At 40.6% G+C, this 17,854-nt stretch overlaps 1 pseudogene; it reads right to left on the minus strand.

Annotated features, from left to right (window-relative positions):
- Positions 1-1,645: 1,645 nt before the first annotated feature.
- LOC111869696 lies at positions 1,646-13,805 on the minus strand (annotated as a pseudogene).
- Between the last annotated feature and the right edge of the window lie 4,049 nt (positions 13,806-17,854).

The raw sequence follows: 17,854 nt of genomic DNA on the forward strand, positions 1-17,854 counted from the left end.
TGGGTCACCCTGTTTCACTCCACAGCTTATTTGGAATCCTTCGCTCAGCTCCCCATTTATTTTAACCTTTGCTTTTGTGTTATGGAGAGTTGCTGCTATTATTTTCATAGGTTGCATCCTGTTGTGTGTCACAGACAATATATAACATGTATGAATGAATGTATGAGGGGTGGGCCTTCTCGGCCCTTGCTCTGTGACCTACAGTGGTCTATTGTGCTTTATATAATATGTAAGAACTATGTTACCATCAACACAACCAATATTTTAGTTATTACATTAGATCTTTATTACTGCAACATGTTTTGGTCATACATGACCATCATCGAGCAGGAATACGTATAGTTATTGAAATACCAATACGGATCCTTATTGGTGCAATGCGTCGTATTGAATTAACATAAAAACTTTGCCTCAGATTGGAGTATAGTTAAAAATAGCAAATACATTATTAAAAATATAAAAAGACAGAAATAAATAAAGATATACTATATATACAATTTTGGAATATTATTAAAAATATTAAAGGTATATTAGCAGTATATAAAGTAATATTAAAGAGTTACTATAGCAATAGGCACAATCTTTGGAAGTCTTTCACACATTTCAAGACAGATACTCTCACTAAGTTTCTGTAGGAGTCCTTTCATACACTTAGATAGTGTGTCGAAGCTGAGGTCCTCACAGCAGCAATTATGAGGAGTACCATCTTCTGGGTTTTAACACTGCGTGGTCCAGCATAGTTCACTGACATTTTTGAGGCATCTATTGACTCCATCTTGAGGGTCTAAGGCTAGATCAAGCAACAAACTGGTAAGAAGTTGGTGGAAAATGAGCATCTTGCTGGTTTCATACTGGGCTTACTCTTTGACAATGAAGATAGAGGTGATATGCTCCTCTGAAACGTCAGACTTGCTCCAAACTACATAGTGTTATAATCCAGAAAACTGTACTCTTTCCTTGGAGAGCAGCTTCCATCACGCAGTCTGCTGTATATAGCACTATATATATATAGTGGATTTTTGTGCTGTTGCTCAGTGCTACATTCCAAGTATGCACACCACCAGTCTACTGTTATCACATCTTGGATTATCATTACTAGGAAACTTGTAAGACAGTGTTGTCCATACCCCTTCATTTCCTGATGATTGCTGGTGTCCCAGCCAATATTCAAATTTACAAGTTCCAGAATACGAATCTAAAGCATTACTGTTATGCCAATCCACTCTATTTCACCACAGCACAGCTGTGGCTCAACAATCTCTGCACATTTTCTCTGTCTTTGTAATCTTGTGCCCGCCACATCAAGTTTCTTACTGTGGATTTTTGGAAAAGAATCAGAAAGGTGCACATTCCTCGAATTTAAGACTCAGCTCAATTTTTTGACAGAAAAAAAAAGTGTAAAATGCACCTCTGATATTCAAAATATGGTAATAGGAGGAGATTGTTAATAACAGACCTCAGATAGCTAAGTGATTATAGTGACAGGCTACAGGCTGGATGGTTGGTGTTCAGTTCCCAACTGGAGCAACTGTAGCATCAATTCTTCATGCCATTATGAACTCTCATTACGGTGGGGTTCTAATGCATTTCTACAGCCCTGATAATGTTTAATTAGTTTATAAGAAAATCTAATATAGACTTGCCTCCACAACAGAGTTGTTATTGAGTCGGTATTTGTTCCCAGCAAGAATTGGACGTCCATCAACATAGATTGCTCTCTTTCCCTCACTAGACAGGAAAAATTCACCGTTGTTTCGAAGGTGGATGGTGCCTTGCCGACGTCAGACCTTCCGGGCAGGGCCCTCTAATGAGAGGTCACTGTCCACGGTATGGTCATTGGTTGAACATCCAACCGTTACCTGAAGAAACAACATATTCCTTAGTACTGCAATGACATTAAGTAACTCCACAATACACCAAGAGAAGGTGACAGTGACCAAGCTGGTCAAGGTATTCGCCTTTTATTGACCCTGAAGATTCATTACCGTGTTCATCACAGCCCATCACTGGGCCACATCCTGGCTCATTTAAATTCAGTCCAGACCCGCATACCCTATTTAGTTTCGTTTGTTTGCAGTTTATTTAATGACACTTTCAGTAGCTCAGGTTAGATAGTTTCAAATGATAGGATAAGTTAATAACATACTTGAAAGAATGTGAAAGGAAGTAGTCATGGCCTAATTGAGGGTAATATACCAGCATCTGCCTGGAAGGACCAAAGAAAACCACAAAAAAAACTTTCACTCACAATAGTCATCAACCCTGACCACATTCGAATTAGGCATTTCCCAAATACAAGGCAGAAACATTACCACTTGAATTAACTTGCCGTGACACAACCACAGAGAACCATGTACTAAGAGCAAACCAAGAATCAGCGATGTTTTATCACACACTAAGAAAATGTATGTTGAGCGTCATATAATATACTGTCGCGTATTGGGTGTATAACGCGACAAATAACTTCACGCCGTATTTGATATAGTGAATTTTATTTCACATTTGCACTTACAATCACCCAAATTACAGATTCACAATTACTGCTATCAGCAGTATCACAAATACTACACTCCAAATGCCAGAATACAACTGACTGGTTGCTGGCTAACTCGGAACTAACTTGGAGGTAGCTCGAGGACTGAGAACTAACTCGTAGGTAGCTGCCTTGAGAACTCACTGTGAATAGCCTTCGCTGCTCCTTAGGTAGCCTCGATCGGACAATACAGAAAACGGCCACGTAATAGGCACCACTATGTCTGGTGCCTCGTGCCAGCAACGCTGTGTACCGCTGTTACTACCGTCGTCTCTTGCAACTACTGTTTACCCCCGCTGCCTAGCAACCGCGCGATATCCCTTGGTGATGTCACCGCTGTTGACTCACATTGCATAGCTACCAGGTTGCGGGACTCGGCTCACTTCGGCTTCGCTCAGCGCATCAGCTCCGGGGGGGGGGGGGGNGGGGGTCCAGCTAGCGCGACACGTCACAATACTGTCCTCCACGATTCTAAAGTTCTCAGAATGTCTGTCAGCTGAAGATACTGCCTGTTTCATGATTATCCAAGGTACTAGACATGACAGACTATCAGAAGTTCTACACTGTATAAAATTATAAAACGAATATTGTTGAGGGAAAAGAAGGAACTCAAAAAATGCAAAACAACAATCTATAAAGTATATTTTAAACCCAAATTAACATACAATGCTGAAACTTTAGCCTGTTCAAGGAGAAATAAAAGCAAAATCAAGGGAATGGATATGAAATTATTCAGAAGTACCAAATAACAAAAATGACAATCATAAACAAAATTTTTAGAGATGGAATTCAGAATTTGTTAATAAAGTTAGAGAAGAAATTATTATAATGGTTCAAAATATATGAAGAATGGACCAAACAAGGGTACTGAGAAGAGCATTAGAATTAACATTTAGAGAAAAGGCCTATGGGATGACCCAGAACAAGATAGTTAAAACGGCAAAAATCCCATTCAGTTCAGCCCTATTAATAGAGTTCGTGATTCCAGTGATAGGGGCCAACTGAGTAGGCTTTTTATCTGAGGACAAGGACAGAGTCCAGTCTCTGAAATATTTCAAATAAAAATATAATGTCCAAAAAGTCAACCATTGTATTAACATACTACTCTCACAAACTTTTAGGTAAGCTGAGATTTATGAACCTCTCGTGATCTCATGAGATATCTCACCAACCTTCCCTGTAATACTGCCAGTGTTTGGTTGTCAAAATCAGGGGGCCTGATGCCAGTTACAGAATCAACAAGGACCTGCCAACAGCCTAACTTGTTTTCAAGATGTCGAATCTCCTTCTTCGCGTGTCTGTAACATAAAGATATTCTTAGTTGGAACCTAGTACTGATAGGCAAGGTACAATGTTCTCATGGAATTCACTGTGAAGATGCCATATTCTGAGATGTGACACAACATAATGTGATTATGTCTCCATTAGCAGGTTCTTCCAAAATGTGGGTAACGTTCTACTGGACACCAGAGTCTCATGTCCCAGAGAAGATCGATCTTCAAGTCTCAGATAATGTGTAAATGATCTGAGTTTATCACATCGATGAAAGTTTAGACTGTCAGAGGAGTTTCAGCAGTGTTCCAAAGGACCCACTTCCTCCATCTTCTAAACTGGAAGGAGTCCCTCTCAAACATTACAAACCACCTACATCACAACCCATCAGACCACATCCTAAATATCTGAACATTTGTATAGTTTCCTAACAGAATAACTGATATACACAACTTTACACTTTTCACAATCTTCTCACAAATTAAATTGTGGCAGTTGAACAGATGTGGATCATAACCTTGTTTCTGAAATAAAACTGGTACATTTTCTTCAAGAGTCATTGGTGGCTGTGTGAAGAATTCCAGATGCTTGTACAGGTACAGATAACCAGGAGTTTACTATAAACTGATTTTGGGTACTTACTTCCTTACTCATGGAGCTGAGCCCTTCTTGAGTAGCTGCCAATTCTGCAGCTACTCAAGAATTTTCCAGCATTTTATGGAACCCAAAGGTTCATCACCGTGTTCACAAGAGCCCTCCACTGGTCCCTATCCTGGGCCAGATCTATCCAATCAATACCATCCCATCCTGTCTCTCTAAGATCCATTCTAATATTGTTCACCCACTTACGCCTTGGTCTTCCCTGTGGGGTCATTCCATGTGAAATCATCCAGAGAGGTCGCTCACCATATTTAAAAAAATTCAGAATTTGTACACTTATTTGTACATATTTTCACACCTAAAAGAATGTTAAAAAAATTATCATCCGCTCGGTTCTCCCAGTACAGCCGTTTTCATAATGCGAAAAAAACGCGTTTTCGGCTCAAATGGAGGTTTGCGTTATCTTCTGTATCTCGATAACTATTGAAGCTAGAGACTCCAATGAAAAACCAATTTGTTCCATATGATATGGACAACAAATCATATCATTACAAGATTTTACTCAACTCACTTTCTCTAGGTGTAATTAAGCTTGAAACTTACCTATCGATTCTGGGAAAAACGCTATTTTTGACCTTCAGAAACCAATTGGAGGGGGAAAGTATAAGATCTGTGGTTTCTACCCTTTGTTTTCTCCTACCTGAAGAATATAATCACATAGTTTTGAACACCGTACCTATTTTCCAGGAGCTTCCAAACTTTGCTCTGGCCCCCAAATTGGCCATTTTTAACGCCTCATATCTCCAAACTTATAGCAAATAATGCTCTATCCCAGAGTAACGTGGAGTTAAAATTACAACTTTGATATTCAACTAATAGCGAAGTTTCTATAATGCGAAAAAACGTGTTTTCGCCTGAAATGGAGGTTTGCGTTATCTCCCATATCTCGATAACTATTGAAGTTAGAGACTCCAGTAAGAAACCAATTTGTTCATCATATGGACTATAAATCATGGCATTACAAGGTTTACAAGGTTTACTGGAGTCTCTAACTTCAATAGTTATCGAGATATGGGAGATAATGCAAACCTCCATTTCAGTCGAAAACACGTTTTTTCGCATTATAGAAACTTCGCTATTAGTTGAATATCAAAGTTGTAATTTTAACTCCACGTTACTCTGGGATAGAGCATTATTTGCTATAAGTTTGGAGATATGAGGCGTTAAAAATGGCCAATATGGGGGCCAGAGCAAAGTTTGGAAGCTCCTGGAAAATAGGTACGGTGTTCAAAACTATGTGATTATATTCTTCAGGTAAGAGAAAACAAAGGGTAGAAACCACAGATCTGATACTTGCCCCCTCCAACTGGTTTCTGAAGGTCAAAAATAGCGTTTTTCCCAAAATCGATAGGTAAGTTTCAAGCTTAATTACACCTAGAGAAAGTGAGTTGAGTAAAATCTTGTAATGATATGATTTGTTGTCCATATCATATGGAACAAATTGGTTTTTCATTGGAGTCTCTAGCTTCAATAGTTATCGAGATACAGAAGATAACGCAAACCTCCATTTGAGCCGAAAACGCGTTTTTTTCGCATTATGAAAACGGCTGTACTGGGAGAACCGAGCGGATGATAATTTTTTTAACATTCTTTTAGGTGTGAAAATATGTACAAATAAGTGTACAAATTCTGAATTTTTTTAAATATGGTGAGCGACCTCTCTGGATGATTTCACATGGAATGACCCCACAGGGAAGACCAAGGCGTAAGTGGGTGAACAATATTAGAATGGATCTTAGAGAGACAGGATGGGATGGTATTGATTGGATAGATCTGGCCCAGGATAGGGACCAGTGGAGGGCTCTTGTGAACACGGTGATGAACCTTTGGGTTCCATAAAATGCTGGNTTTCTTTGGTCCAAATATTCTCCTCAACACCCTGTTCTCAAACACCCTCAGTCTATGTTCTTCCCTTAATGTCACCAAGTTTCACACCCATACAGAACCACAGGCAAAATTATAGTTTTGTATATTCTAATTTTTATGTTTTTGGACAACAGACAAGAAGACAAAAGGTTCTGGACTGAATGGTAGCAAGCATTACCCGAGTTCAATCGCCTCTTAATTTTCTCCTGAATCAGGTTTTGATCTGTTATCGTTGTTCGCAAATATCTGAACTGTGCCACATTTTCAAAACATCTGTCTCCTATCTTTATGTCATGATTTTGCCCTGCATTTCGGTGATGAGACAGTAACATATACTTAGTTTTCTCTGTGTTTACTTCTGGACCAACCTCTTTACTTGCGTCAATTAAAGTTTGTGTGTTTTTCTTTATGGTATCTACATTATCACCTAGCAGATTCACATCATCGGCATAGACCAACAGCTGATGTGTCCCGTTTAGTTTCAGTCCCACCTGGCTTCCCTGGACCTTCCTAATTGCATATTCTAAGGACTGATTTTGGGTGTGATTAAAAAAAAATAAAACCCAACAACAAATTCTGTAGCCTGTAGTCAACAAGTGAACTACACCGACCAAGAGACCGTCGCTTGTCGGTGAAGTTAGTGCCAACTTTTTGTGGTTATAGGGTGTTGCGTGGTCAACACAACGAATCCCCATGGCCGTTAATCGCAGTTTTCTAGACCAGAGCCACTGTTTCCTTGAAAGAGCTCCTCAGTTATCCTCACAAGGCTGAGTGGATCCTGTTTCAGACTAACTACTCAGAAAATCTGGAGGTGCCGGTAATCGAACCCAGGAACTCTGACCACTAGACCACACAGGCAGTCCAACCTTCTCCAGACAAATATGTATTTCTTGCATGAAATCCTCAAATTTTTTGTTTCTACAGGCACATAAAACAGTGGATAGACAAAACCAAATAATACCACAGATAACAAAATGGATTATAAATGCAAGACAACAGTCACATGAAATCTGCAGTTAGTGAGATTACCACACTGCAAATTGGACTAGACCTTGTTGTTGTGGGTCTATTTTATATATTAGTTTATTTCTGCTGTGAAAGAAATGTGGCATTTTCCTATACTTCTAGAACTTAAAATTCCAATAGCAGTTACAACATGATTACCTGCCTGTCATAGCCAACTCCTGTTCCAAAACCTCATCTTGTGTCTCGGTCAGCTCCAAATCATTGATGAGTTCCTCTGCATCTGAGAAGTTGAGGATGTGCTCCCCTCGTGGTAGAGACTGGACTAAACAGCGGGGGAAAAGAAGATATGTCCCCTATATTTACATCATATAGTCTTCTGTTCCATATTCTTTCAGTTTGATACAGAACATCGATGAAGCTGAAAATATTCAAATTCCATGTCCTCAAGATCCTTTATCTTGTATCTGCAGCAACTGTTTGAACAGGTGACTGAACCTTATTCAACATCCTCCACAAGTGCAGCAGTTAACTGTACCACCATGTGAATTCAACGCTTTCATGAAGAAACACTCTATCTAACTGCATGCACTAATATGGTGTTAAATTTTAGTTACGTGGATCAGCCTTTACTACATTAGCATGCCATTTTGGTCCTTCATGTTACCTGTCTGATCTGGCAGTAAGTGGTACTGCTTCATGAGTTGCCAGCGCGTCAACAAGGCCTTCAAAGTGCAAGAAGGGTATAAAATTCATGGGTTCTGTTCCAGGAGGTTCTGAAACACTTCAAGTCCAGGCTGTGATCTATGAAACAAGCACAGCACAACAGCACACAATAAAACAAAAATGTAAAAGTAAAGGTAAAGTTGTCCCTGTGCCTAACTAATCAAGCACTATGCCATGAAGGCATATTGGGGAATGGAGGTATAGCTCCACCATTCTTGGCCTTGACACTAGATGTATGTGAGTGGTGAGTTTCACGCTCCAGCCACTTTACCCCCAGGTTCCTACTGGACAGGAAGCTGAATAGGCCCCAGAGCCAGTCTGGACACTGTGGAGAAAAGTAAAATCTTGCACTTCCAGGAATCGAACCCAGACCATCTGGCCCATTGCTGTACCAACTGAGGTATCCTGAGAGAAGAATAATGGTAGCAAGGACAGATCTGCTGTGTCATGTCATCTAAAGTCACAAATAACAGCAGAACTATATATAACATGCATATTAATTGAAAGCTGCAGAGAATGGTTTATGAAAGCTGACAGTGAAGAAATGGAGGCAAAAGGTAAATTATGAAGAACATAAATTTCTCATAAAGTAGGCCAACATTCTACAAAATCTGCAGTAACTTTACCTGCTGTTTTATAATGCAGTGAAACCTGGAAGAACACATTACACCCTTAAGAATATCTGGACTAAACAAGAATCAAGAAACAAATAAAAAAATTACAGATTGAGAAACTTCACAACTTGTGCATTTCACTTAATGCTGGTTGACAACTAAATCCAGATGAATGAAATGTGTGACACTGAGCCAATGATGGGAAGAAATGTATATAAAACCTTTTTACTTTATATTTGGGTTTGTGATTAATCTGATGAAACAAGTAGGAAATTTCTTGCTCAGGGGAACAGCCATCTACAACTCAAAGATGACACTCCACAATGGAGTGACATTTGGCATGCTTACTTAAGAGGGCACTCACCGACTTCATTGTGCCAAGCAATTGCTCCTCAGCCTTGGAAGAGAGTGCATGGCTTTGCACACTTGCAATGAGTTCTGGGTGAAGGTTCCACATAGCAGTCACAGCCACACGAGACACAGCTGGATCATACAGCAGAGCGTACCATCGCTGCTGAAGTTCCTGCACCTTAAACCTGCAGGAAAACTTTGTGCCTCGATGAACTGTCCACAGGTCACTGGTCTGAAAGGAAACCCCATGCTATTAAGATATGGTGGGGTGGAGGCATAGCTAAATATATTCTGAACTATGGCACCAGTAAAAGTGAGCGGTTAGCTTAATGCCCAGTGGAAAGTGTCAACAGTAACCACTGGATAGGATGATGAGTAGGCCCCAGAGATGGGCCACATGACATGGTGAAGCAAGAAAGTCTTGTCCCTGCCAGGAATTGAACCACGAATCCTCAACTGACTCATCTATTTGCTATAGCAGCTTCAGAGATGCTGCATATGGAAGTGTTAATGTGGTAGATGTATGATAATGGTTTATGGGGAATAATATGCACAGACTAATAAAATGGAAGAATACCAGTTACATAACTGTTAAATCTCACACTTTTCTACAGTTCAGTAAATTTCAATGAGAACATCACTATTTTAGAGATCCCATATCATTATCCGTAATCCATTACCACGTACCTAAGATATCAATTTATTTCATATATGAGGGAGAGTTAGTAAATATGCCACAAATGGATATAAAACGTAAAACATGTGATATTCGAACCTTGAAGAAGCATTTACTTCTTGACATACCTTCCACCAACATTGATACACTTGTCCCATTGCTTTACCTGCCTGTCAAAACCTGCATCATAGAAGTATTTTGCCTGTTGTCTCAGCCACTTGTGCACCTCTGTTTCAATCTCTTTGTCATCAGTGAAATGTTTACCACACAGCTGTGAACCGCTTTATGCAATAAACACTTCCAAACATAAACAGGAAACATTTCTTTATTAATATCCTTTCCATTGAGTCCTTTTGACCACACGAAAGGCATAACAGAACACTCCTCTTCAGTAATACACTCCTCAAGCACAATCACCGTTTTCACTATTGAAAGCAGCCTCTGAACTTTGGTACGTGCGTCTGCTACATAGTCATGCACGTCATGCAGCTGGACTGTGCTGCTACCTAGTGACACATATAGAAAACCTATTACATCCAGTACAGCTGTTTTACTTCCATTTGTGACCTATTTCCTGACTTTCCATCATGATGATGTATTAGCGTATGGAGGTATAGATCCACCATTCTTCACCTCAGTACTAGATGAAAGTGACTGGTCGGCTTCACATTCTAAACAGTCTGGTAGATGGTTGTCAATCTGCTTCCACCTTCAGGGTAGAAAGGTCACTCTCCTACCTCAAAGATAGAGACAGTAGATTCCTCCAAAACATTGGTAACAATCTACTAGAATACTAGAATAAGTGGTGCCATAACCCAAGAGTCACGAAGATGTGCAACAACTCCAATGACTGGGTTTTGTGATCACGGTTATGGACCATCAGTTCCGTAACTGGGAATAGGGAACTGTGCAAGGATGGCCAAGTATTATCTGGCAGAACTAGAACACGTGAGCACTGAACTATAGAACTATCAATATAATAGGGAGCAGTGTTAGTATCAACTTAGGGTACTGGGGACGATATTCTGACAAGCAGGTGTCAACTAGCCTTGAAATATACATAATGGAGCTCTACCCACATAACAATTCAAGTCCACAGCGAAGCAAACATGCAGAACGCTACCTTGAAGAACCCTCTGCATAAAGAACTAGCAAATTATTAGAATTAAGTAGGAACCAGGTGAGGTATGTGACATGACTATACATAGGGCATTGTCACCTGAAAGCACTCAAATTGGGTTAGTAAATAACCCCACTTTTATACAAGATGCCAGAACAAAAAGAAAAAGCATTACATATTCTACATTCCTGTCAGGCTCAACTAAATTCAGATTTCATGGGTGTTCATTTTATGAAATGAAACTACTAAGGAGAGTAATGCACTTCTCTGAAGTGTGGGATGTTAATGGACTAACCAAGAAGGGGGATACACAATCAGATACAGTTGCTGTGAAACAGCTCTTACCACATTAATTCACCAACCCAATCAAGATGACATATAAAGTGAAGTTTGTATGAAACAAAACAGGCTAACCTGCTGAACACCAGTGATGAGTGCCAAGTCATCGGTTGGCTTCCATCATCCAAGATCTTTTGTGGCTACCGAGTGGGTTTGTCGAGGTTGTCTGCTCCGTCGACCTCCAGATGAAGAAGATTTGTTAGCACTGCGTCGTGGCAGTCGGTTTTCTGGTAGTGCCAGTGGAGTCATCACTGATAGCAATGTCACGACACTATTGGACGACCCCAGCCCCACTAATCATTCCCACAAGAAATCCAGAAACATTATACTCAGAATAAAAATTCAACAACTTATAAAAACAAAGAGTACCATGTTCCAATAAACAATGCTGTGTAGTTCGGTAGAGACTCACTGTCATTTCAGAAGAATAAACTGTCTCCATCTTCAGGTTCAAAGAGTAAATCATGCCACTAACCTGCAAGAAGCAGGCAGCAAAAACAGTGATTCTTGCTGGTTTTTTTTTTAATTTGCTTAGTGGGAGGTGGAGTTCAGCTGGGTCCACTCGGCACAGCGGCCACTGATTGGCCTATTGTACCTTCCCCAGGCGATTATGATGGAGAATTTCATGGAATGAAGATTGACAGGGAAAACCGAAGCACTCGGAGAAAACCTGCCCCAGCACCACTTTGTCCACCACAAATCCCACTTGACCAGACCCGGGATCAAACCCGGGACACTGCAGGGGGAAGCCAGCGACTAACCGCTTGAGCTATGGCACGGCCATTCTTCCTAGTTACTACTTGCTTGGCTTAAATTCTGAATGGGAAAATGGAGGAAGTATACTTCTACCAAAATGTTAGTAAATTTCCACTGGAATACATAGTGTCAAATCCCAGGAGATAATGTTCTTCAGTCACTGCTGTGAGAACCTCAGATCCAACTTACACAAATTAAATTAATTGCAATCTACTTATGTTTAAATTGTTAAAACCTTTAAACATCACAGTCTCTCATAATAAATGTCTGCATTGTGTTATGGCGCATACTGGCACTTCTGTAGCCCTGCCTGTGAATTACCCATATCCCCGCAACTGTCAAAATTGTGACTTTACTATATAATATTTCTTCCCTGCATATACAATAACATTAATTTTCTAACTTTCTCAAATTCTATATAAGATATTAACTTCTTGCGTATCTTTGCAGCAGAATTTCTCTACACAATAATCACTATTATAATATTTGTCTGTGGCATCATGTTGTTTTATACATGTAACTCTTACAATACTATCAACACAACCATCTCTATTAATAGTGTTTATTCTTATCCACTACAACAGAGCCATCTTCTGTTAGAATGTATGGAATGACAATTCAGATGATTGATGTTAAAGTGTGAAGTGACAGGAGGTTGGAGAAAACTGCATAATGAGGAGCTTCATAACTTGTACTCTTCTCCAAGTATAATTAGAATGATCAAGTCAAGGAGGCTGAGGTGGGCACAGCATGTAGCACGAATGGGGGAGATAGGATATTGGTGGGAAAACCAGAATTAAAGAGACCACTGGGAAGACCAAGATGTAGGTGGGTGGACAATATTAAAATTGATAGGATGGGATGGTATGGATTGAATTGATTTGGCTTAGGATAGGGACCAGTGGAGGGCTCTTGTGAACACGGTTCCATAAAATGCTGGGAAATTCTTGAGTAGCTGCAGGATTGGTGGCTCCTCCAGAAGGGCTCAGTTCCATGAATAAGTAAGCAAGTAAGATGTTTCAGTGTGTATACCAGCAAAAGATGAGCCACAAATATGGTTGGAAGATGTAGTGGGTAAGAATAAACACTATTAATAGCAGATATGAGGAGCTGGGGTAGCATAGCCAGTATAGCGACTGGCTACGGGTTGGACGACCAAGAGGTCAGAGTTAAAGTCCCTGTAGGGTCAAGAATTTTCTCTTCCCCATGTCGTCCAGACTGTCTCTAGGGTCTACCCAACCTCCTAGCCAATTGGTACCTGGGGGTAAAGTGGCCGCAGTGTGATGCTGACCACTCACCTCCATCCAGTGCTGAGGTCAAGAAAATGTTGACCTATACATCCACTCCCCCATACACCTTCACGGTGTAGTGCTTAATTCATTAAGCACAGGGACAACTTTACCTAATACCAGATATGTGTTGACAGTATTGTAAGAATTATACAATATTATAACATTCTGTGTATTTGATGGATTATTTCATGCCTAATATACAGTGTGTCCTTGCACATGAACTCATATATCATTAGCGCTTAGTATGATGTACCATAACAGAGATGTTATTACAGTCGATATGTACAGACCTGGAGCACAGATGGAATTAGGTGTTGAAGGAACACGTGGTGTTGTACTGACTGAGCCCTGGACTGGTCGTAGACTGCATGTGAGTTCAGGACATCTTAGAGGCTAGGTTCACTGATGTACCAAGGTTCAATTCCATCAACTCATCATCAAATCTTCAACGTTTGATAGAACGAGAACTACTGCAAAGTTCAAGCAGAATGACCACCCAACTAGAGACTTGCAATACACCATAGGAAGTGTTACCTTGAAATTTAGGAAAGGCAAGGCATTTACCAAGGCCCATCCATGAGTACTGTAACTCCATGGAGCTGAGTCCTTCATGAGAAGCTGCAAGTTTCACAGCTACTCAAGAATTTCCCAGCATTTTAAGCAACCCAAATGTTCATGATTATGTTCATTGGTCCTCAATGCGCAATTTTCTCCAGCCTACTGTTTCATATCCCTTGGATCCAAATATTCTCCTCAGCACCCTGTTCTCAAATACCCTCAGTATAAATTCCTCCTATAATGCCAGACACCATGTTTCACATCCATACAGAACCACAGCCAAAATTATAATCCCACGTGTACTATGTTTCCTGTTGCTGTTCATACACTTACACTGTGTCCTTGAATGTACAAAAGAATGAATAAGGTTAACTAGTTCTTACCACCACTTGCCTCGCCATCTCCTCGCTGATTGACAGTAGAGGCAAAACTATAATCTGTCCTTAACCTCAAGACTAATGGATGTTAACAACCAGTTTCCCATATCCACCACACTGCATGCAGGGAAAGGGTTCCTCACAGCTCTTAGATGGGGTACTAGATGCACTTGCAATTGGTCTACAAAGATCATACTCTCGCTTTTGCACTTCTAGGAGAGCAGTGGATGGAGTCCAGCAGTCAACCATAACAATCCATGTTGCTTGTCTTCAGTCTTTGCTTCGTTCCCATAAGACCGCCTCTGTGGTCTAGTGGTCAGCATTCCTGGCTACAGATCCAGAGGTCCGGGTTCAATTCCCGGGAATACCAGATATTTTCTGAGAAGTAGTGGGTCTGGAACAGGGTCCACTCAGCATCATGATGATAATTGAGGAGCTATTTCAAGGAAATAGCGGATCTGGTTTAGAAAACCGAGATTAACGGCCATGGGGATTCTTTACGCAGACCATGCGACACCCTCTATCTGCTAAAGTTGGCACTAACTTCGCCTACAAGTGGCGGTCGGTCGGTCGGTATAGTTCGCTTGCGGACTAAAGCCACGGACTTTTTTTTTTGTTCCTTTCCATCAAATGAATGATAAGAATAGACCAATATGAAGCAACATGTCCACAGAGTTCCTGTCAACCCTTCACGGAACACTGAGGCTTCACAGCAAGCTGACGATACTGAACTTAAATACTATAACTCACTGCTTCTCTGCTGTTTCTAACATATTTTAAATTATTGTTTTGGTGACATCAGTGCCTGTATTCTTGCACGCTACTACAACTGCCATTTAAGTAATTCAGTAGGAAAAGCATGTGGCAGTGACAGCAATAAGGCACTACTATTTTTTTTATTGCTTTCCACCGCAGCGGCCCGGGTTCGATCCCGGGTCTGGTCAAGTTGGATTTGTGGTGGACAAAGTGGCGCTGGGGCAGGTTTTCTCCGAGTACTTCGGTTTCCCCTGCCAATCTTCATTCCACAAATTGCTCCACAATCACCCTCACCTATCATCTGGGGCTGGTACAATAGGCTAGAAGTGGCCGCAGTACAAGGAACTTAGTCCCACGCCACTTACTTCATTCATTTTGGTAACATATTGATTTTTTATGGTGAGGAGTTGTTAGCCCCACGCCCAACCCCCAAGCTGGAGGGCCATCCCTTGTCGGCTGTCCACGACTGCTTATTCAATATATTCGCAGCTTCCCTCCAAAACTGGAGGGCGTCTCCTCCATCCGCAACCTGAGGACGCGTCATGCCGTGGTCAATTGTCCTCACATCCTCCGTCTTCATTGAATCTGCAGTGTTTTTCACTGCCTGAAAATGATCACAATAGTAAATTGCAGCATCAATCCACGTTCCCCACCTTGTGATGACGGGTTCCGGGGGCAGTGGAACACCAGGCGCCATAGACATTTTACGAGCTGCAGCCTTGACGAAAATCTTCTTCGTCCTTGACACGAGAGCATCCACTTGAGGAAATTTTGATCTCACTTCCTCCGTCACTCTATGCCAGTGTTCCGCAACCTTTTTCTACTCGTGGCACACCATGAAGTATCCATGACTCTACACGGAACACCAAAATGTTATTCCCCTCAAAGACGCATGATATCAGACAATTAATATATATACGTAACGTGATCAACTTATTACTATAATATTACTATTTTATTATCATTAAACGGAAATCGACTCGTGCTTTTATTAACAATTAATGAACTTTAATTCACTGTAGAGTGTAGAAAATACACTTCTATTACTATTAAAGCAAATACAGTAATTCTACTCATAACTTCAATGTGATACTTGCACCTGCGTAGCTGCACACAGGCGACTGATCCGTGGTGGAATCGTTGATAACGCAAGTCTCATTTGTTCATCGATGGAATTGAGCCGCTCCCTCTTCGATGTCTTAATTTCGGTTAACGTCGAGAAGCCCAGTTCACACAAATATGTAGTTGAAAATGGTAATAACACATTAACTGCCAGTTCGGAGATAGCCGGGTATTCAATCCTTATTGCCAACCAAAACGTATCCAAAGGCACTTCGAGAAGTTTTAGTTTCAATGTTCTGTCTTCTTTTAAACCTGCGAGTTCCTCTTGTATATTAATCGGAAGATGTTCTGAATTCGCAACGAATGGATCACGAACCCAGTCGAAATCTTGTACACTCTCTCCAAAATACCTGTTGAATTTCTGCTGCAGAATTACTAAATGTTCTTTAATTGTGTCCATCACCACTTTATTGCCGTCAGCAAGTGACCATACAGCCGGGAACATCTCAAACGACCCATCTGTAATTCTCTGTATCCACAAATTCAGTTTATTTACAAATCCTTGTACCTTATCCATATAAGTTAGTTTATTTTCGTTCCTACCTTGCATCTTTCTGTTCAGCTCATTCAAGTGTATGAAAATATCGGAAAGATATGCCAACTTACATACCCATTCATCATCTGCAAATAAATCCGCGTACTCATGCCCCTCAACAGTCAAAAATGCACGTACTTCTCATTAAGTTAAAATATTCGCAATAACACTTTTCCTCATGATAACCAATATAGCGTTATAAAAGACAGAAAACCCTTGCTAATCCTTGCAGTTTTACGGAAAAGCACGTATACAGAACATGCGGCAAGTTTGTCAAAGAAGCCGCGTAAATGCGAGAAAAATAAAAATAAATCAATAATGAAAACTATTATATAACCACAACTGTGAGTAAATAAATTACGTTTAATTTCTTAGAATACAACATTGCTGTATATAAAAAACCACGGCATGCAATAAAGAATAAACAAGCATCATCTTATTTAATCAGTACAGTGGCTGAGATTAAAATAGAAGCATATGAAACACGGTAACTTGGATAAAATAAAACTAATTAAATTCGACAATTAATCTCTTACAATAGGTAAAAGTTCGCGTCACACCTTTCACATTGTGACGGCACACCAGTGTGCAGCGGCACACCGGTTGCGGAACACTGCTCTATGCAGTGCAGGCAAGTAACCTGCACCAATTTCGTATAAAACGACTTTATTTACTTGCCTGCTTTTACAATATATGGGGCTGCATCGGTCACAAGAATCAGGTATACCCTCTGGCCACAATAGAAACATCGACCTGTCGAAGAGTTTACAAATTGTGGAATGATTAACGGTTTCTAGCACCTCACTCATAAGCAGAAACACTTCAGCTGGTCCCCCAATTTCCAAGGTTCCCATGATGACGTTTGCCACGTAGTGAGCCTCCGTATCGTAGGTCTCATCAGTGGAAACGAAAATCTTCTTTACATGCCCTTTATTCCTAATCATTTCCAGGATACTGTTGTAGCACTGGGAAAGGTGAGTCCTGAGTGTGGATTCATCCGGGATAGAACGACCACAGTTTACTTCCAGAAAATTTTTCAGTTTTCCATTCTTCAGAGCACAAAACGGAATATTTTCGGACGCCATAGCATCAAACAGATCTCTGAAAAAATCCGATGACTTATTTCCACCTCCAGATGAACACTGTTGCAGTAACATTTGCACAGGTTTCTTTTTGTTCGAAATTTGCACTGCTCGTATATGCTTGTCGCGCCGATATGTTTTACCGTGAATCTATTCATAATGTTGTATTTTAGCGTCCTGTTGCACTGATTTTCGTCCATGATATGTATGCTGTGTCCGTCTTTTAGTGCACTCAATTTCACTTGTTATTCCACAA

The sequence above is a fragment of the Cryptotermes secundus genome, unplaced genomic scaffold (assembly GCF_002891405.2).
Source record: "Cryptotermes secundus unplaced genomic scaffold, Csec_1.0 scaffold1344, whole genome shotgun sequence".
NCBI lineage: Eukaryota > Metazoa > Arthropoda > Insecta > Blattodea > Kalotermitidae > Cryptotermes > Cryptotermes secundus.